The 23,052-nt window shown below is 43.9% G+C and overlaps 1 long non-coding RNA gene and 1 other non-coding gene across 2 annotated transcripts; both read left to right on the top strand.

Moving 5' to 3' along the window:
- Window positions 1–2,156: 2,156 nt before the first annotated feature.
- On the top strand, window positions 2,157–2,263 carry LOC120099402 (U6 spliceosomal RNA). The gene has a single exon (XR_005498592.1). It is a non-coding gene; the product is annotated as a U6 spliceosomal RNA (small nuclear RNA).
- Window positions 2,264–7,895: 5,632 nt separating this feature from the next.
- LOC134484184 (uncharacterized) lies at window positions 7,896–13,990 on the top strand. The gene is made up of 2 exons (XR_010061649.1): window positions 7,896–9,937; window positions 12,986–13,990. It is a non-coding gene; the product is annotated as an uncharacterized LOC134484184 (long non-coding RNA).
- Window positions 13,991–23,052: the final 9,062 nt, after the last annotated feature.

Raw genomic sequence — 23,052 nt, 5'->3', positions numbered from 1 at the left:
GCACTTTAGATTTCATCTACAGACATGAGCCATCAAGCGCCGGTTCAGTTGCTCCCATCTTAGATGTGGAGTGTTTTCTCAGGTCACAGTCTCCTTTGAGCCAATGTACACATGCTGGTGACCACAGGATTTAGGCTAAGCATGCCAAAAAGCTGCTCACTGCTCTACCCTTTGACAAAGCTATGGTTTGGTTCCAAGGGAATGAAGAGATGAATTTGTTTATGGTGCTGACCTACACTTAGGTACAAACCACACGATAACACACACACACACACACACACACACACACACACACACACACACACACAACTGTGGAATTAAATAATTGCCACTGGTACACTTAAACCTATTTGAAAAACTGTAATGAGCTAGAGGCTTCTGGGTAATGTACCAATCACTATGAAGGAACTCTATGAAGGAACTCACCTTTCTCTGGTCAAAAGCTGTTCTTTTGATAACATAACCAGGTCAATGGGTCATGGTAGTTCCATTACCTCACCTTGAGTTGAACTCTCCTAATGACATACGAAAATATAAATCATCATGGATTAAGTAGAATGCCTCTCACCTCCCTACCCCTACCCCATGCCATGTCTTTAAGGTGTGTAAGCAATGGAAACCCCATAGATTTTGTTCCTAGACTCTTCATCTCCCTGTGAATGTCACTAAGGTATAACATTAGTGCCTTTCACTTCTTCCTTACGGAATCCACAGGAGCCTTATTTGTGGTCCAGTTGTATGCATTTATAGGCCATATGAAACTCAGATTTGCTTAGCTAGAGATCATAGGATCTTCTCCTTGTCCTAGCCTGGACATCAACCTCCAAAAGAAGTTTAGTAAGCTATATCCTATGCCACAAACCTTGCCACCCATTTATTTGTGTGAATGAAAATTTATTAGACTACATCCTCATCCGTCTGTTTGTGTGGCCCAAAGCTGCTTTCTTACTGCAAAAGTAGAGCAGAATTGTTGTGACAGAAATAATGATACACAAAGCTTAGAAGTACTTAGATGTAGAGTCCCTTACAGGAAATGTTTGATAATCTCTATGGTACAGAGTACTATATGTGCTATATGATTCTTTCCTTGCAATTAGCTTTTTTTTAAAAGATTTATTCATTTATTTAATGTACATGAGTACTCTATCTGCATGTACTCTGATAGAGGGCATCAGATCTCATTACAGATAGTTGTGAGCCACCATGTGGTTGCTGGGATTTGAACTCAGGACCTCTGGGAGAACAGACAGTGTTCTTAACCACGAAGCCATCTCTCCAGCCTGCAATTAGCTTTCATGTTTCTAGTGTGCACAATATCTTCCAAGAAGGTATTGTGATACTTCTTGTCAAGGACTCACCATAAGGGTTGCAGCCAACACTCTGATAAATAAAAGGCAGGTAGACAAGAGGAAAACAACACATTCATCCAATCAAGGTTTCTCGTGACACAGGAGCCTTCAGAAATGAGGTTCAGAGGAAACTGTCTATTTTTAATGCCTAAGCAACAACCTAAGTTTGATGACATATGGGCAGCTACAGAGCTATATGACAAGTCAAAATAAAATCTAATGGCAATGGCCTGGTGAGGGAAACCAGCATTAGCCTGTCTTTTCAGAGTCAGCTTAGCCTCACTGCTTAGCATATCTTCCTCTAAGATATTACTAGACAAGACCCTTCTGAAGCAAGGATCTAAGACTGGAGACAAGACAAGACATTCTAGAGAATTTATGTTTTGGGAGGGTATTGGTGAATACACTGTAACTGATAATGGCCTCTAACTCACTATGGCCTTGAACTCCAAGAAATCCTGCTACCTCAGCATCCAAGTGCTGGAATTTCCATTGTGAGCTACCAAATCTACCCTAGACAATTTCGTTATGGATGACTCTTGCTATAAAAAGGTAGATAAATTTAAATGTCTAGATTTCATGGCTATTTGGAGCATGTCTACAAAAGTCTTTCAATTTAAAGGATACAGAATGTCAAATTGCAATACTTGAGGGGATCATTTTTCTGAGCCCCAACACTTGCCTTTAACCGTGCCTTGGCACCTATTAGTTACTAGAATTGTTAGGATCATAGTTTGGGTTATAGCAATGTTACCAAGCTAGAGGCAACTGCCCATCTTCAATAAACCAATTAAAGAATAAATAATACTGCTCACTTCAGCAGCACATATACTAAAATTAGAACAATACAGAGAAGATTAGCACAGCCTCTATACAAGGTTTACACCCAAATTCATGAAGCATTCCATATTTTTTAGCTCAAATCATCCAGGTAGAGAAAAGAAAATGATACAGATTCAACAAAACCAAGAGCTGGTTCTTTGAGAAAATGAACACTATAGGTAAACCTTCAGTCAAACTAATTAAAAAGAAAAGAGACAGTATTCAAATTAACAAAACTAGAAATGAAAAGGTAGAGATAACAACAGAAACAGGGGAAATTTTAAAAAGATCATCAGAACCCACCACGAAAGGCTATACTCAACAAAATTGGAAAATCTAGATTAAATGGATGATTTTCTAGACAGATTCCAAGTACCAAAGTTAAATCAAGATCAGATAAACTATCTAAACAGTCCCATAACCCCTAAGGAAATAAAAATAGTCATCAAAGAACCTTCCAGCCAGAAAAGGCCCAGGGCAAGTTGGGTTTAGTGCAGAATTCTACCAGACCTTCAAAGAAAAGCTAGTATCAAAACTCCTCTAAGTATTCCATGAAATACAAACAGAAGGAACACCACCTAACTCATTCTATTAAGTCACAGTTACAATACCTAAACCACACAAAAACTTAACAAAGAAAGACAACTTCAGACTAATTTCCTTTATGAATATCGATGCCAAAATACTCAATATAATGCTCGCAAACTCAGGGATATCAAATGGCTGAAGAGCAGCTAAAGAAATGTTCACCATCCTTAGTCATCAGGGAAATACAAATCAAAACAACCCTGAGATTCCACTTTACACCAATCAGAATGGCTAAGATCAGAAACTCAGGTGACAGCAGAAGCTGGCGAGTATGTGGAGAAAGGGGAAAAATCATTCATTTTTGGTGGGATTGCAAATTGATACAAGCACTTTGGAAATTAGTCTGGCAGTTCCTCAGGAAATTGGACACAGTACTACCTGAGGACCCAGCTATACCACTCCTGGGCATATACCCAAATGATGTTCCAACATATAACAAGGAAACATGCTCTACTATGTTCATGGCAGCCTTATTTATAATAGCTAGAAGCTGGAAAGAACCCAAATATTCTTTTTTTTAATCTTTATTAACTTGAGCATTTCTTATTTACATTCGGTTATTATTCCCCTTCCCGGTTTCTGGGCCAACATCCCCCTAACCCCTCCCCGTCCCCTTCTATATGGGTTTCCCCTCCCCATCCTCCCCCCGTTACCACCCTCCCCCAACAATCACGTTCACTGGGGGTTCAGTCTTGGCAGGGCCAAGGGCTTCCCCTTCCACTGGTGATCTTACTAGGCTATTCATTGCTACCTATGAGGTTAGAGTCCAGGTCAGTCCATGTATAGTCTTTGGGTAGTGGCTTAGTCCCTGGAAGCTCTAGTTGCTTGGCATTGTTGTTCATATGGGGTCTTGAGCCCCTTCAAGCTCTTCCAGTCCTTTCTCTGATTCCTTCAACAGGGGTCCTGTTCTCAGTTCAGTGGTTTGCTGCTGGCATTCTCCTGTGTATTTGCTGTATTCTGGCTGTGTCTCTCAGGAGAGATCTACATCCGGTTCCTGTTGGCCTGCGCTTCTTTGCTTCATCCATCTTATCTAGTTTGGTGGCTGTATATATATGGCCACATGTGGGGCAGGCTCTGAATGGGTGTTCCTTCTGCCTCTGTTCTAAACTTTGCCTCCCTATTCCCATATTCTTGAACAGAGGAATGGATACAGAAAATGTGATACATTTACACAATGGGGTATTACTCAGCTATTAAAATAGATGACTTCATGAAATTCTTAGGAAAATGGATGGAACTAGAAAATAGCATCCTAAGTGTGGTAGCCCAATCCCAAAAGTCCACACATGGTATACACTCACTGATAAGTGGATTTTAACCCAAAAGTTCGGATTACCCAAGATACAATCCACAGACCACATGAAGCTCAAGAAGAAGGAAGACAAAAGTGTGGATGCTTCACTCCTTCTTAAAAGAGGGAAAATGCTCACAGGAGGAAATATGGAAACAAAGTATGGAGCAGAAGGAAAAGTCATCCAGAGACTGCCACACCTGGGAATCCATCCCACATACAGTCACCAAACCCAGACAATATTGCAGATGCTAAGAAGTGCATGGTGATAGGAGGATGATATAGCTGTCTCCTGAGAGGCTCTGCCAGAGTCTGACAAAAACAGAGGTGGATGCTCACAGACAACTGAGCACGCGGCCCCCAATGGAGGAGTTAGAGAAAGGACTGAAGGAGCTGAAGGGGTTTGCAACCCCATAGAGAGAACAACAATATCAACCAACCAGACAGCCCAGAGCTCCCAAGGACTAAACTACCAACCAAAGAGTACACATGGAGGGACCTATGGCTCCAGCTACATATGTAGCAGAGGATGACCTTGTGGGGCATCGATGAGAGGAGAGGCCTTGGTCCTGTGAAGGCTCAATGCCCCAGTATAGGGGAATTCAGGGTGGGGAGGGGGAGAGAGTGGGTAGGTGAGTAAGGGAGCATCCTCATAGAAACAGGGGAGAAGGGATGGGATAGGAGGTTTCCAGAGGAGAAACTGGGAAAGGGGGATAACATTTGAAATAAATAAAGAATAAATAAAGAAAATGCCCAATTAAAAGAAAAAAATCATCCTAAGCGAGGTAACCCAATCACAAAAGAACACACATGGTATGCACTCAGTGCTAAATGCATATAAGCTCAAAACCTCGGGATACCCAAGATATAATTCACAGACTATGTAAAGCTCAAGAAGAAGTAGGGGGAGGGGAAAAGAGTGGAGCAGGATCAGGTATGAGAGGAGACAGGGATGATATACACAGGGTCAGGAATTTGAGCAGAGGTGTGTAAGAATGGGGGATGGGGAACTGGGGGTAGCCACCAGCAAGTCCCAGATGACAGGAAAGCAAGAGGCTCCCAGAACCCAGTGAGGATGAGATTAACTGAAATGACCAACATCGGGGAGGAAGAACCTGTAAAGACCAAATCCAGAGGTTAGGCAAGGCCCCTGGTTGAAGGATGGAATCACCCATGCTTTTCAAACTTTTAACCCAGAATTGCTCTTCTCTAAAGGAAATATGGGGACAAAGGGTGGAGAAGAGACTGAAGGAAAGGCCATCCAGAGACTGACTCACCATCCCATCTGCAGGCACCAAACCCAGACACTATTGCTGATGTCAAGAAGTGCTTACTCACAGGAGCCTGATATGGTTATCTCCTGTGAGGCTCTGCTGGAGCCTTACTGATACAGATTAAGATGCTTGCAGCTAACCATCAGACTGGGACTCCTATGGAGGAGTTAGAGAAAGGATAGAAGGAGCTGAAGGGGTTTGCAACAAAATAGGAAGAACAACACTATCAACCCACCAAACAGTACAGAGCCCGCAGGGACTAAATCACCAACCAAAACGTACACATGGAGGGACCCGTGGCCCCAGCTGCATATGTAGTAGATGATGTCATTTTCTGGCATCAATAGGAGAAGAAGCCCTTGGTCCTGTGAAGGTTCATTTCCCCAGTGTAGAGAAATGTCAGGGTGGTGAGGTGGGAGTGGGTGGTTGGGAGAGGGGCATACTCACAGAAGCAGGGACAGGGTTGATGGGAAAGGGGGAAATGGGAAAGGGGATAAAATTTGAAGTGTAAATACATAAAATATCCTATTGAGTTCCAAAACAAAATGCTTGCAAGCCAAATCCACAAACACATCCAAACCATCATACACCAAAGATCAAGTAGGCGTCATCCCAGGGATGCAAGGATGGTTCAATGTGCAAAATTTCATCAACGTAATCCACTATATAAACAAGGAAAAATATGATCATCTCATTACATGCTGAAAAAAGCCTTTGACAAAATATAACACTCCCTTCATGTTAAGTCTTGGAAAGATAAGGAATTCGTGGCACATACCTAAACATAATGAAAGCAATATAAGCAACACCCAACTTCAAATTAAATGGAAACTTGAAGCAATCCCATTAAAATACAGGACAAGACAAAGTTGCCCACTTTCCCTATCTATTCAATATAGTACGTGAAGTCCTAGCCAGAGCAATTAGAGGAGATCGAGGGGATACAAATTGAAAAGGAAGAAGTCGAAATATCACTATTCGCAGATGAGATGATAGTATAATTAAGTGACCCCAAAAATCAACCACAGAACTCCTACAGCTTTTAAATAACCTCAGCAAAATGGCTGGATATTAAATTAACTCAAAGAAATTAGTAGCTTCCTCTACTCAAAGGAATAACAAACTGAAAAAGAAATTAGGGAAATGACGCCCTTCACAATAGTCACAAATAGTATAAAATATTGTGAGAAAGAAAGTGGGAAGGAGCCTTGAACTCATTGGCACAGGAGAAAATTTCCTGAACAGATCACCAATGGCTCAGGCTCTAAGATCATCAATAAATGGGACCTCATGAAGCTTAAAAGATTCTGTAAGGTACAAGACACCATCAATACAACAAATAGGCACCCACAGATTGGGATAAGATCTTTATCAACCCTACATCTGATAGATAGTTACTATCTAAAATATATGAAGAACTCAAGACATTAACGTCCCCAAAAAAAAAAAAAACAAAAAAAAAACAAAAAAAAAAAAAAAAAACCCAAATGACCCAATTAAAAAATGGGATACAGAATTAAACAGAGAACTCACAACACAGGAATCTCAAATGGTCAAGTGTAGTGCCATATTGGATTTGGGCCTGGCTGCTTTGTAACTGCATGGCCACAGTTAAGAAGTCATGGGATTGTTGGACAGAGGCCTCTCCCAGGTATTTACGGCACAGGAAGAAAAGACCAAGTAGTAAACACCCGATATCTCCACTGCATGACCTCTGCTGAGCCCGGCTGATGCATGTGGAACTGACACACCTGGACCACACCTGGGTGGTGGTCAATTTACTTCTGCCTTTTACTTCCTCAGCCTTTATCCTTGAGATTTAGGCTGGTCTTCTGGGATTTCTCCCTAATTAATTCAGGTCTCCTAATCGGTCTTTTGTTACCAAAGTCACAAGCCAGGTAGTCACGAGCCAGGGTTTCCCACTGTGCTTCCCAGATATTTTCTACCTGGAGACTTGGGTATATAAGTAGTGAATAAAGCTACAGGACTCTCTCACTCTTTTTCCTCACTCTCACTCTTCCTTCCGCTCTTCCTCTCTCTCTCTCTCTCTCTCTCTCTCTCTCTCTCTCTCTCTCTCTCTCTCTTCCTCTCTTCCTCTCCTGGCTTGACACGATAACCTGTGTGTGTTTGTATGTGTGTTTCTTTCATCCTGTAGGCTTTCGCCCGATTCTCGGTACCGTGTCGGTGCTGGCACCGACAATCAAGAAGCACTGAAAGAAGTTTTCAAAGTCCTTAGTCATCAGAGAAATGCAAATAAAAATGACTCTGAGATTTCACCCAACACCAATCAGAATGGCTAAGACCAAAAATTCACGTGACAGCACATGTTAATGAGGATATGGAGAAAAAGGAACACTCTTCCATTGCTGGTGGGATTACAAACTTGTACAACCACTCTAGAAATCAATGTGGTGGTTCCTCAGAAAATTGGACATTGCACTACCTGAGAACCCAGCTATACCACTCCTGAGCATATACTCAGAAGATGCTCTAACATATAACAAAGATACATGCTCCACTAAATTTATAGCAGTCTTACTTATAATAGCCAGAATCTGGAAACAACCTGAAAGACCCCAGCTTAACAGCAGTAACGCCATTTTGCAAGGCTGTACTTAAGATGACTGGTTCAGGGAAAGGTTAGAACACTGAGTACACAGCAGCTGCCAAGCAGGATGTGTTTGGTTGAAGGCCTGGCAACAGGACGACTTCGGTTGAACACCTGACAATGAAAAAAAGCCCCGGGAGAGGTCCCACACCCTGGTGGGGGGCCGAGTCAGTCGTTATGTTCCAAGAAGGTAGCTAAGAAACTTGCCCCCGGGCTGAACCCTTGGGGGGGCCGAGTCAGCCGTTATGTTTCAGGAAGGTAGCTAGGAAACTTGCCCCCGGGCTAAACCCTTGCCATATTAGAATCCACCAATTATATCCCTGTAACCATGCATCTGCTTCTGTATGCTTGCTTCTGCTCCCCAAAATCCTATAAAAGCCCATCCTTGGTTCCGTGGGGCGCGCCAGTCCCCCGAGTGACTGAAGCGCCCGCAGGTGCCTGTGCCTGTGTATCCCGACAATAAACCAAATCCTCTTGCTGATTGCATCCTGTGGTGTCTCGGTCTGGTCTTTGGAGTTGGAGGGTCTCCATCCCGAGGGAAAGTTCTCCCTGAGAGCTTTTCATTTGGTGCATTGGCCGGGAAAGGAGATCCTCCACCCAGGGACCACCGACCACCCACTGGGAGGTAAGCCGGCCGGCGTCTGTCTGTCTGTCTGATTTTGTCTCGTTCTGCCTTATTCTGTCTGTTCTGTGAGCGCTCAACCGGGTCTGTTCTGTGAGCGCTCAGCCAGGTCTGTTCTGTGAGCGCTCAGCCAGGTCTGTTCTGTGAGCGCTCAGCCAGGTTGTTTGGAATTTGGGCGGGACGAAGAAGGAGCTGACGAGCTCGGACTTCTCGCCCCGCAGCCCTGGAAGACGTTCCAAGGGTGTTAGGGGCCCGACTTTTCGGGGCCCAATCTGGGAGAGGAGAAAGATCCGGACTAACGGCACCTCTGTCTGTATTTTTGGCTTTCAGAGGGCCCCGGACCTTTGCCACCTCCATCTGACTTTTTGCTTTCAGTTTGGTACCAAAGCCGTGCAGCACGCCTGTCTGTTGTTTGTTTGACTGTTGGTGTTGTTTGTTTTCTCTGTGTTCTAATCTTCCTTAGAACTAACATGGGACAGTCCCTAACAACGCCCCTAAGTCTCACTCTTGATCATTAGAAAGACGTCCACGACCGGGCACACAACCAGTCCGTCGAGGTTAAAAAAAAAAAAGAAAATGGCAGACTCTCTGCACATCCGAGTGGCCCACTTTCGGAGCGGGATGGCCAGTGAATGGCACATTTAATAAGATCATTATTTTACAGGTTAAAGATCGGGCCGTCCACGGACATCCTGACCAGGTTTCTTATATTATCACTTGAGAGAGTCTCGCCTTAAACCCCCCCCCCCGGGCGGAACCCTTCGTGGACCCGAATTGGCCTCCCCTCAACCCCCAGCCTGCCCCCTCGGCCCCGCCCGGTCTGCCGGCCACGTCTTCCTCTCTCTACCTTTGTGAAATCAGAGCCTTCTAAGAAACCTGTCCTCCCGGCAGACCCAAACTCCCCTCTCATAGATCTTCTCTCTGACAGGCCCAGCTAAAACGGAGGAGGCAGAGCCGCCGGCCAGATCAGTTGCCGGGCCACAGTCTGATAAGGGTTTCTCCCCTGTCGCAGGGAGATTGCGCAATAAGCGCGAGGTGATGCCAGATTCAACCTCCCAGGCTTTCCCACTTAGACAGGGAACCGGTGGCCAGACCCAATACTGGCCGTTTTCAGCAGCTGACATTTACAATTGGAAACAACACAACCCTTCTTTCTCCAAAGATCCGGTGGCACTCACCGACCTAATAGAATCTGTTTTACTTACCCACCAGCCTACTTGGGATGACTGCCAACAGCTCTTACAGTCCCTCTTAACCTCAAAAAAAAAAAAAAAAAAAAAAAAACAAAGAGTGTTCCTAGAGGCCAGAAAGCATGTTCTGGGAGATGATGGGCGTCCCACCCAGCTGCCTGAGGACCAAACTGGGATTTTAATACAGCTGAAGGTAAGGGACACCTACGCCTTTATCGCCAGTTGCTTCTAGCGGGTCTCCGAGGGGCTATACGACGCCCTACTAATTTGGCTCAGGTAAAACAGGTATTACAGGAAACAGGGGAAACTCCCTCCGCCTTTCTAGAGAGACTTAAGGAGGCCTACCGTATGTACACTCCCTATGACCCAGATGACCCAGGACAAATGACGAGTGTCTCTATGTCCTTCATCTGGCAGGCTGCTCCAGATATCAAGACTAAGTTACAGAGGTTAGAAAATTTGCAGGGCTATACATTACAGGATTTACTTAAAGAAGCTGAAAAGATTTTTAATAAGAAAGAGATAAAAAAAGAAAGAATTGAGTCGAATCTTGGCCGCCGTAGTTCAGGGCCAAGAAAGGAAGGGAGATAGGGGGGGAGCTCGAAAGGGGCTGAAGCTGGATAAAGATCAATGTGCCTATTACAAAGAGAAAGGGCACTGGGCCAGAGAGTGCCCCAAGAAGCCTGGCGGACCCCGAAAGCCTCGACCACGAACCTCCCTCTTGGCTCTAGATAAAGATTAGGGAGGTCAGGGCCAGGAGCCCCCCCCCCCCTGAGCCCAGGGTAACGCTTAAGTTGGGGGGCAGCCGGTTACTTTCCTGGTAGACACAGGAGCCCAGCATTCAGTCCTCACTCAAGCTTCAGGACAACTCAGCGACCGGACGGCCTGGGTACAAAGAGCTACTGGTGAGAAACAATACCGATGGACTACGGACCGCCGGGTTCAGCTGGCTACTGGTAAGGTGACCCATTCCTTCTTACATGTTCCGGACTGCCCGTACCCTCTGCTGGACCGTGACCTGCTCACCAAACTAAATTCATTTTGAGGAAGGAGGGGCCCAAATAACTGGCCCCCACGGAACTCCCCTTCAAGTTCTAACCCTACAACTAGAGGATGAATATAGACTATATGAACCGGGACAGGACAAGCCACAATCCCTAGAAATAGACACTTGGGTCACGAATTTTCCACTGGCTTGGGCAGAGACTGGTGGGATGGGGTTGGCGCTCCAACAGCCCCCCTTAATTATACAGTTAAAGGCCACTACAACTCCAGTCTCCATAAAACAATACCCCCTGTCACATGAAGCTTATCAAGGTATAAGGCCTCACATTACGAGGCTTCTAGATCAAGGCATCCTAATCCCCTGCCGGTCGCCTTAGAATACGCCTCTTCTGCCTGTAAGAAACCTGGCACTGGAGATTATAGGCCAGTACAAGACTTGAGAGAGGTCAACAAGAGGGTAAAAGATATTCATCCGACTGTTCCAAACCCTTACAATTTGCTCAGTAACTGTTCATCGATGAGAAACAGGGGTATGCTAAAGGGTCCTAACACAAAGGTTGGGACCCTGGAAACGCCCTGTGGCCTACCTGTCTAAGAAATTGGACCCTGTGGCCTCCGGCTGGCCACCGTGCCTAAGGATGGTGGCTGCTATTGCTGTCCTGATCAAGGATGCTGGAAAATTGACTTTGGGACAGCCACTCACCATCCTAGCACCCCACGCAGTGGAGGCCTTGGTAAAGCAGCCCCCAGACCGCTGGCTCTCTAATTCTCACACCAAGCCTTGTTACTGGATGCAGAACGGGTTCAGTTTGGGCCCGTAGTCGCCCTCAATCCTGCCACCTTGCTTCCTCTACCAGAGGAGGCAAAACAGCATGACTGACTACAAATCCTCGCAGAAGTACATGGAACCAGGCCGGACCTATCGGACCAGCCTCTTCAGAATGCTGACCACACATGGTACATGGATGACAACAGCTTCTTGGCAGAGGGAGAGCGAAAGGCTGGAGCTGCGGTCACTACGGAGGACAAAGTGATTTGGGCAAAAGCCCTGCCTGCTGGTACCTCCACACAACGGGCTGAACTCATCGCCTTGACTCAGGCGCTCAAGATGGCAAAAGGTAAGAGGCTAAATGTATATACAGACAGCCGTTATGCCTTTGCCACGGCACACATCCATGGGGAGATCTACCGGAGGCGGGGGCTGCTCACATCTGAGGGTAAAGATATGGCTAAAATTCTGGCCCTCTTAGAAGCCCTATTCTTGCCCAAAAGACTGAGTATTATACATTGTCCAGGACACCAGAAAGGGCACAACCCAGAGGCACGAAGAAACCGGCTGGCCGATGCCACGGCGCGAGAAGCGGCCATGAGCAAACAAATCTTGACCTTAAATAGCCCAGACCAACCCACGCCCCCACCAGTGGGACAAACTAGTTGGGTTTATGCCCATGAGGACATAGAGCTCCTAAAAAAATGGGGGCCATCTACCACCCTCAACTAAAACAGTGGGTCTACTTTTGAATTGATCTCCTTTTTACATAAATTAACCCATTTGGGGTTTAAGAAGATGAAAACCTTACTAGATCGGGAAGAGATAAATCTGTGTTTTTTTAAATCGGGACAAAGCGATACAAAAGGTGACTGAGAGTTACAAAGCGTGCGCTCAGGTTAACCCGGAAAGGACCATGATTAGACAAGGAGTTCATCCTAGGGGACACCGTCCCGACATCCATTGAGAAATTGATTTTACTGAAATTAAACCAGATATATATGGATACAAGTATCTCCTAGTGTTTATAGACACCTTCTCAGGATGGGTCGAAGCCTTCCCCACAAAGCACGAGACTACAAAAATGGTCACCAAGAAGCTCTTCGAGAAAATCTTTCCCAGGTATGACATGCCTCAAGCGTTGGGGTCGGACAACGGGCCCGCTTTCGTCTCCCAAGTAAGTCAGTTGGTGGCCAAATTGCTGGGGATTGATTAAAAATTACATTGTGCCTATAGACCCCAGAGTTCAGGTCAGGTAGAACACATAAATAGAACAATTAAGGAGACTTTATCCAAACTAACGCTTGCAACTGGCTCAAAGGATTGGGTGGCCCTCCTTCCCCTAGTTCTATATCGGGCCTGGAATACCCCGGGCCCCCATGGTCTAACTCCTTTTAAAATAATATATGGAACACCACCCCCATTTGTCCATTTCTTTGATTCAAACATTGCTGATTTTGCTGACAGCCCTTCTCTGAGGGCCCATTTACAGGCCCTACAGATTGTGCAGAGAGACGTCTGGAGACCTTTGGCCACTGCTTACCAGGACAAGCTTGAGCATCCGGTGGTGCCACACCCGTTCCAGATTGGAGACACCGTGTGGGTGCACAGACACCAGACCAAGAATCTCGAGCCACGGTGAAAAGGACCCTACACCGTCCTCCTGACTACCCCGACCGCCCTAAAGGTAGACGGAGTCTCGGCTTAGATCCACACACCACACGTCAAGACAGTCCGGTCTGAGGAATTGACTAATCACAACACTACACCCCAGACATAGAGAGTTCAGCACACTCCAAACCCCTTAAAGTTAAAACTCCTACGTGGCTCCTCCTAGCCCTTTTGTGGCCTAGAGTCAGTGGGGGAATAAGCCCCCACCAGACAGAAATTTCTTGACCAAGTCGAGTGAAAGATTTCACTCAAAGTTAGCAAAAAAATGGGGGAATGAAAGACCCCAGCTTAACAGCAGTAACGCCATTTTGCAAGGCTGTACTTAAGATGACTGGTTCAGGGAAAGGTTAGAACACTGAGTACACAGCAGCTGCCAAGCAGGATGTGTTTGGTTGAAGGCCTGGCAACAGGACGACTTCGGTTGAACACCTGACAATGAAAAAAAGCCCCGGGAGAGGTCCCACACCCTGGTGGGGGGCCGAGTCAGTCGTTATGTTCCAAGAAGGTAGCTAAGAAACTTGCCCCCGGGCTGAACCCTTGGGGGGGCCGAGTCAGCCGTTATGTTTCAGGAAGGTAGCTAGGAAACTTGCCCCCGGGCTAAACCCTTGCCATATTAGAATCCACCAATTATATCCCTGTAACCATGCATCTGCTTCTGTATGCTTGCTTCTGCTCCCCAAAATCCTATAAAAGCCCATCCTTGGTTCCGTGGGGCGCGCCAGTCCCCCGAGTGACTGAAGCGCCCGCAGGTGCCTGTGCCTGTGTATCCCGACAATAAACCAAATCCTCTTGCTGATTGCATCCTGTGGTGTCTCGGTCTGGTCTTTGGAGTTGGAGGGTCTCCATCCCGAGGGAAAGTTCTCCCTGAGAGCTTTTCAAACCCAGATGTCTCTCAGCAGGAGAATGGATAGAGAAAATGTGGTTCATTTACACTATGGAATACTATTCAGCTATTAAGAATGAGGACATCGTGAATTTTGCAGGCAAATGGATGGAACTAGAAAATATCATGTTGAGTGAGGTAACTCAGACCAGAAAGGACTATGCTATGTACCCACTGATTAATGGATATTAGCCAAAAAGTACAAAAGTCCCTAGGCTACAACCCACAGACCATAAGAAATGTACCAAATAGAAAGGTCCAAGTGAGAATGTTTCAATTCCACATAGAAGGTGGAAGAAAATAATCATGGGAGGCAAAGGGAGGGAGGGGCTTGGGTGAGAGAGGAGAGGGGGAGGGGAAAGGGGGAACAGGATCAGTTATGGGGGGCAGGAGAGAAGCCCAGAGGATCAAGAGAATGAATGGGCATAAGCAGCATGAAGGGGTGGAGTTGGGAGTTGGGGTGACCCTGTATTAAGTACCAGAGACCCAGGAGGTGAGAAACTCTAAGGACTCGATGTGGATGACCTTAGCTAAAATGCCCAATGATAAATGGGGAGAGGGAATTGGAAGAATCTACTTTCATTAGATAGACAGGGAGGGCCTCAAGCAGAGAGACAGGGTTACTAACCCACAGTCAAATTTCTGACCCAGAACTGTTCCCGTTTAAAAGAACTGCAGGGACAAAAATGAAGAAGAGACTGAAGGAAAGGTGGTCCAATGACTGGCACAACTTAGGATCTATCTTATGGAAGGGCACCAAGGCCTGACACAGATGGAGACACTTACACCCACCATTGAACTGAAGTCAGGGACTTCTATGGTTGAATTAGGAGAAGGATTGAAGAAGCTGAAGAGGAGGGCAACTCCATAGGAAGACCAGCAGTCTCAATTAACCCAGACCTCCAGGAGCTCCCAGACACTGAGCCACCAACCAGGAAGCATCCATGGACTGGTTCAAGGCCCCTGGTACAAATATAGCAGAAGACTGCCTGGTCTAGCCTCAATGGGAGATATGCCTAATCTGTGAAGGACTTGAGGCCTCAGAGAAAAGAGAGGCCTAGTTGGGGGAAGCACACTCTCAGTGGCAAATGGGAGAAAAAGTGGGATGAGGAACTGAGGGAGGCAGGACTGAGGGAGGCAGTGACAGTAATGTAAATAAATAAGAATAAAATTGAGAAGAAGAATAACCAATAGTGAAGAGCAGAAAAAGATTTATTCAAAGGAAGCACACTGAGAGGAAGAACAAAGAAAGACATCTGGTGAGCCCGCAAATCCACCACTAGTGTGCTGACATGAGATTTAGGCTTTAAAGGAAGGAAAATCTGGGCATGGTGGCACACACCTTTTCCCCACTGCTTGGGAGCTGTATGTAGATTGATCTCTGTGAATTTCAGGCCAGCCAGAGCTACAGAGCGAGACCTTGCCTAATAGATAATTAGAAGATGAAAGTATGTATAACTAGTTCATCCTAGTCAGAATATTGTCTTACTCTCAACTGACCCATAAGTGTTGATCCCATTCTTTACTGCAAATTATCAGGGTCACGTGAAGTCTCTTTCTGAAAGACAAGGTCCTGCCCTATCAGGGCCTGTACACTTTTTTCTTCTTCTACTACAAGATTTCAGAGTAAATTGCTTTTTCTTGGGGTCTACTGTCTAATCTGATATCCACAAGTGTCCTCCCTTAAAGTATCTTCACATAAGTATATGATCAATTTATAAAAGGTAGCCATTTCATAATGAAATCTGATTCTGAAACACAGAACTTTGTCTTGGGCCTTGAAACATCTTAAGCCACCTTAGTTCTCCTTTCTAGCTAGAGGTTTAGCTGTGGCTTGAAGAGGATTCCTTAAAACTCTCTCCAACTTTTTGTGTCTATTTCTCACCTGTGGAAAAATCTAGATCCCTGAAATAGAGAGAAAGTAAACAAGTCTAATTGGGCCCCAGCTCTGTGGACTTTATACAAAGTAACCTAAGCAGAGGCAGAATGTGGAGGTAGCCTGAAGGAAAAGGGTACCAGAAGGGCACTCACCACAGCAAGAGTTACCTCTCAAGGCAGCAGTCCCTGCTTTCCTGTTGACCCTCTAGCCCAAAGTGGATTAACCCTCGGAGTGCTAAACATATAAGCAAGAAAGCAGAAGGCAGAGAGGGAAGCAGTTCAAAAGAAGGCTGTTGGACTGTCCAGGAAAGATGCAATGAGCACCTTTTGGATGAGGGGGATGAGAGGATGGAGAAAATGGCCCACAATCAACATATTAGAAATCCTCACAGGCCATTGTGAAAAGGCTTCAGTAAAGCTAGGAAAACTGCTATAACAGGCCAACTTTGAAGTAAATAATGGTTCAAATCATGTAAGTGTTTATTGCACACAAACCACTACTGAACACAAAAGAACTAGGGAAATCAGTCATCCTCCCCTCAGAGTAACACACTTACAGAGGCGCTGCCATCTTGAACACATAGGTTTTCAGGGACCCTTGAGTCATTTACATTCCAGTAAAGCTAAACATCCTAGACCAACAAACTTTTCGGCAAAGAATTCTATTTATCAGCTATTTTATTTCAGACATGGTTCTTTCATCTCTTTTCCATAGTATTAGAGTCATTGCACTAAACTTGTGTATTAATCTGTGACCCTACTGTAGGGCATGTTCTTTGAGAATATGTAGTCAGTTATTAATAAATGGATGAAGTATGCATGCATATCTTTTTATTATTCCTGAAAGGTATAAAATACTTGTGACCTTACTGCTTCTCAATCTAAAAATTAGTCCTTTTAGAGTCAATAGTCATGTTGTATAAACTAGAAACAAGGGCTGGGGAGATGGCTCAGTCAGTAAAGTACTTGCCATGCAAACACAAGGACCTGAATTTGGATCCCACGCCCTGCATTTAAAAAGCCAGGTACAACTGTCTGTAATCCCAGCACTAGAGAAGGGTGACACAGGCAGGTCCCTGACACTTATCGGCCAGTCAGGATGACTAAATGGATGAGCTCTGAGATCAGTGAGAGAACTTATATCAATAAAGAAAGATGTGTACACACATCTATTCAAACAGTACACACACTACACAAAAACATAAAATAAAATAAAAAGCTCACAAGCACAAATCAGCACAAGCCAATCCTCAATAAATCAGAAAGGGGAGGAGGGATTTACCCACCAGTGGTTTTTTTTCTCATATTCCTCACTATTCAAATTCACAACAGAAAGGTTTTGACCAAGCCAGCAATCCTGTGGAGAGTAGAGAGTAAAGACTCCCCTGGATTTGGTTAGTGCACCAGAAATAATTGAATAGTTTAAACCATGCCTGCCTTGTGCCTTGGCCAGACTTTATATTAAAACAATGGAAATGCACAATGTGTCTAGGGAGTCATTTATGCACTAGAGTGCCATATAAGAAACCCAATTGCATATAATGAAGTGTATAATGCACATAAACTTTTAATGAAGAGTAAAAGTATTGCCAGGCCTCTTCAGGAGCAGCCCTTGGCCCCTCCTTTCCCTTGAGAGCACCCTACTAGAGGAAAGGGTTAAGCCAGCTGTTCCACAGCTGTAGATGGAATGATGGTCGGAAGTAAGGGAATGAGGCGTGGGGCTGGGCTGCAGTGGATATTTCAGGCTTGTCTTGAGGTGCCTGATTAGCCTCAGCAAAAAAGCAGGTCACTGATTGCAAAGTTCCGGGTGAGCTTGGTGTGTCTCACTATAGCATCTATACGTTAGTGAAGAGTTTGAATAACTGAGTCAGAAAGATCAAGAATTGGATCCTGGCCCTCCTACATATTGGCTACGTAAGCTTAGACAAGTTATTCCACTTCCCTTAATTACAATCTGGACATGGGAGAAAAAGAACTCTTTCTTTCCATGGTGGTATAGAATTCAGTGAAATAATGCAAATGAAGGTGCCCAGGCCTTTCCAAGAGCTCAAGAAATGATAGCTGATGTCATTTTCATTATTAAAATCCACCACCTCCTAGGGGACAGACTAATCCACATACCACTGCTGCTGCTGCAGTTAAGATATGTTGGTTGCCAAGGAAACTGTTCAACACAGAAAATGCTCCAATAAAATGCCCATCCATTATTATTAGCCAAGGGTTAAACGCCAAATCCTAGAAGCTGGACTTGAGGACACGGGACCCTGAGAAGCACCCCTGCCTCTGTAGCCCTGAGCACAGGAAGAGGTACACCTAAAACTCTTTTTAGTCTTTACTATACTAGATTTAGAATTTACAAGCTACCCCCAAATACCATGTTTGAAAACAGCTATTTATTTCACAGTTCTGTGGGTCAGTGATACGGGTGCTGCTGCATGCTTCTTCTGCTGGGCTTGGCTGAAATGGTACACATATCTGTAGCTAAGTCGAGTCAGTGGCCTCACATGGCTGGGACTTGGCTGGGAGTCAATGATTATAACAGAGGGAACTGGGTCATGTGTCTTTAATCATCTACCCTCCTAATCTGAGCTTCCAAGAACAACAAGAAAGCAAATCCCAGTGCACACATGTGTTTTGAACTATTGCTTGTGCCATGTTTGTGACCGCCCTGTTGGACAAAGCAAGTCATAGTGCCAAGTCATATTTAAAGAGTCAAGAGATCAATTTACAGTTTGCTAGTGGGGATCTGGTCTGGCCTACATTTACCACTGCATGGGTTATAGGCGATTGCAAGGACGTGGATACCTAAGGGAAATCATTTATGGTCATTGTTATATTTGACTTCACTGCCCCTCTCTATTCTATCTCCTTAGCTGTATCACCTTCACTCATTTGCTCCACACTGGTGGCATGTGGATTCTCACACTTGCAGCTTTGTGCACAGTGTCCTCTCTGCTTGGACCATTCTAACCTTAGATACTGACATGCTACCACCTCTAAGGTAAAACGCAAGGAAAGAAATGATCTCAGGGATGGTGCACAGCCTGCCAGTTAACAACGATGGCAGAATCCTTGACTATGTGTCCTCCAAGAGATAATTCTCTCCTTTGGTGAATTTTAATGGCTTCTTTAATAGCCCCAGCCACTTCATGGATAAAGCTACCTCTCTCACACACCTCTGATTTTTAGCCACTTTATTACAATACAATTAAGGCACAATACAACTTATCCTTTTAAAAAGTACAATTCAGAGCCTTTATATAGTCACAGCTGTGAACAACTAGTGGCGATCTCTTGTAGAACATTTTTATCACTTTGCACTATCACAATGCCCATTCCCCATGCCCAATATTCTACTGTACACAGTCATTAAACTACCTTGTAGTTCTATACTTTTCCAATTCTGAGACTTTCTATTAATGGAATTATAATGTAGTCCATTAGTACTATCTTCTATTAGTATAAGGTTTTAAAGTTTTATCTGTTTTGTAGCATGCAAGGATATGGCATGATTACTTTAAATGACTCAGTAATACACCAATGTAAGCATTTTGTTTAAAAACAAAAGAGTTAAGGGCATTTTGGCTGTTTCTATGCTTTGTTTATTATAAATAAAATACAATTCCTAATGTGTAAGCTTTTTTAGAACATGATTTCAAATCTCATAGGTAAGATACTGTGAGCACATTGAAAGTTTATAGTGTTAACACTATGCTATGTTTTTGGGGAAAAAATAGTCAAACTTTTGCTTTGGAGTTGGACCACTTAACATGCCCTCCAGCAGTGTACATGGGTGTCAATTTATCCACAGGCTTACCAGTTCTACATTCTGTCTTCATTTAAATGCCATGTGATATTGTATTGTGATTTTAAATGACAATGGTAAGCATCTATCCTGGAGAAATGGCTACTTAGTACATTTACCTATGTTTAATATGAATATGTATTTCATTATTGTTCTATGGATTAACTTTCTACATCTTAAGAACACATCATTTTAAAAAGAGACAAACTTTATTTTTGTTTTATGTGTATGGATGCTTCAGCTGTTTGTAAATGAACCATATTTTTGTAGCACCTTTAGAGGCCAGAAGAATAGGATCTCCTAGAACTAGAGTTTCAGGTGGCTGTGGACTACCGTTTTGGGGGGCATGGCTATGGAGCAATCCTGAGTCCTCTGTGATACCAGCAAATACTCTTGTCCGCTGAATCATCTCTTCAGCTGCTGTGTGAGAATCCCTTATTACATATATCATATGCAAATATTACCTGGCATTTTGTAGTGCCAATTAAGGCACAAAGTCTTAAATTGTGTGAGATCAGATTGTCTGTTTTCTTTTAGTACTTTTTCTGCTGGCATAGCTGAGAATCTGTTGCCAATTCCAACATCATCACTATGCAGCACTGTTTTCTTCTAATGCTAAGAAATCATAACTTTCATTCTTACATTTTAGCCCTGGACCTCCTCTTCCCTTTTTAAATTTTGAGATGATGTTTCACCAAATTGTCCCGACTGAACTGAATCCTAGACTCAAGTGAGTCTCTTCTCTCAGCATTAAGATATCTTGGATTCCATAGATATAACAGTGCACCCCATTTTGAGTTTAACTTTGTGTACAATATGAGGTAAGGGTCCAGTTGCATCCTGTTGTATGGGCTTATCCAGTTTTTTCAACACCATTCCTTATATATACTGACATTTTTCTCTGAAACTGTCTCAGTACCTGTGGTGTTTGGATGAGAATGGCCCCCATAAGCTCATATATTTGAATGCTTGGGCCCTAATTAGTGGGGTCATGTTAGAGAAGGTGTGTCACCCTTTTGAGGTTTCAAAAGGCCATTCCATTCCCAGTTCTTATTCCCTCTGCCTCTTGGTTGCTGTCTAAACTATAAGCTCTCAGCTACTGCTCCAGCACCATGCCTGTGTGCCTACTGTCATGTTTCCTACATTAATGATCATGAACTCGCCCTCTGAAACTGTAAGCCCAGTAAACTCAGGCTCTATAAGTTCCTTTGCTTCTGGTGTCTTATCACAGCAACAAAAAGTAATTAAGACAGAGTCCTTGTCAAAATCGATGAGACAAGTAGGAGTTTACTCCTGGATACTTTATTCCATTCCACTGGGCTACATATCTCCATCCTTCTGGTTGGCTCTTCATGACTTCATGCTTCAGCCCTAGATCTCTTCATTTCCCCTCCTGCTGGCTTACTTGGCCATCTCTTTCAGGTTTTCCCTTGGACTTTTTGCAAGACTTCCCTAAGACCATTTATCTCTCAGTTGGTAAAGCATTTGCCTATAACACATCCAAAACCAGGTTTCAATCCCAAGCACAGAATAAAGTGGGTATATTGGTATACCCTGTGTTCTCAGAACTCTGAATGTTGAGGCAGGAGGGTCAGAAGTTCACCTCAGACTATATGAGACCCTGTTTCAAAAAAATTGCTCCTACATACTGACTTTACCCTGAAGATCCACACAGAGCCATCCTACAAAAGCAAATCATCAAGAAACAGTACAAGTACTCACCCTGTCCCTCTATGAGACTCTGACGCTTGTTATCATATATTCTTCCAGCCTCTCCACTCCTTAAGACCATAGACATAGACTTGTGATGTCTCAGGCATTAGGTTATTCTTTTCAATGTCTCCAAAACTACAAGAAGTATATCAGGCAGTCAAAATGTCTTTTCTCAGTCCACTCATTTGACATAAGGCTTGAAGATACCTTTGTATCTTCATGGCAACCATTACACTTCCATAACTCTCTGCACAGGAGCCTGTCTCCCTCTCCTTCCCTTGTGTGTGTCTGCGTGTATGGGAGATAAAAAGACTTCAATCTTTTTAATATCCTAAAGATATTAAGCCTAGGATAGCAGATTCTCATTTTAGCAACCCTCCATGAGTGAATGAATGGGTGGACGGATGTTATTTTCCTTCCCCACTCCTCATTGTCACCTTTTAATTTAATTAGTTGGCCACCATCATGCAGCCAAAGTTAATTAATGTTGATCAGCAGTGTGCTGTGACAAGCTAAAGAATCAAATACCATAATGAAAATATTAAAAATTCATTAGTATAACCTCTTGATATAAGTAAATGATTTAAAAGATTTGAGTAGATTCCTGATTTCATGATAATAAAAATATTTCTGTCATATATATAATGCCCCCTCCCTACATGGCTCAGAGAACATTGTCATAGAAGGGATTAGAAAAGATAACATTCTGTTTTGAAAATGCTGATATGATCAAAGCACAGTATATAGCCAGTAAAATGGCTCTTTGATAAAGGTGGCTGCTGCCAAGCCTGATAATACCAATGACTCTGACGCTGGCATCAAAGTGGCAGGTAGGCCACTTTTTTTTAGAGCTGCTGATGAGGATGGATCTAGATACCTAGAGGGGCTGCTGCCAAAGGCAGCAGGCGATTAGAGAAGTTACTCAGCAGACTTGTTTTCTGAAGGAAAAAAGCTTAATTTACTGGGGCTGGCACTCTCTGTGGCCAGTGGAAAACTATGAGCTCTTTGAACTTTTTGGGGCCTGCAAGAAAAAGAAGAAAGTTCACACACACACACACACACACACACACACACACACACACACACCCCGGATGAAACAAAAGACAAAGTCCCATAACTTCATACACACAAATATACATACATACATACATGTATAAAGACCTACAGACAGACATACACATATTCACACATAGAATGTTTAGAGCAAACTCCAATAAGCAGGCTCATTCCACACATAGATACAGAAATACCCACAATCAGTGGATGAGAAGACAATGCTCCAACCCCAATTCACCCAAACTTTATACATGCACACATAGTTAATGGATGGAAGAGACAATGTTCCAGCCACACCGTATCATACCACACAATACTTTATTCTTTCTTTCATAGCTTATATATCCCAGCAAAATCTTCCAAGCAGTATATGATTACAATGTGATTACATGTTAGTTTTCTTCTAGTAAATGTTTATGAAAAATAGTGTGTTCCCCAATACCTTTACATGAAATAATATTACATAGTACAGGTAAAGAAAAAAAATTATTCTAAAAACCCCACATACATTCATAACCAAGCAGCTTG

Source organism: Rattus norvegicus, chromosome X, assembly GCF_036323735.1.
Source record: "Rattus norvegicus strain BN/NHsdMcwi chromosome X, GRCr8, whole genome shotgun sequence".
Lineage (NCBI taxonomy): Eukaryota > Metazoa > Chordata > Mammalia > Rodentia > Muridae > Rattus > Rattus norvegicus.
This window is presented reverse-complemented; position numbering and strand designations above follow the sequence as displayed.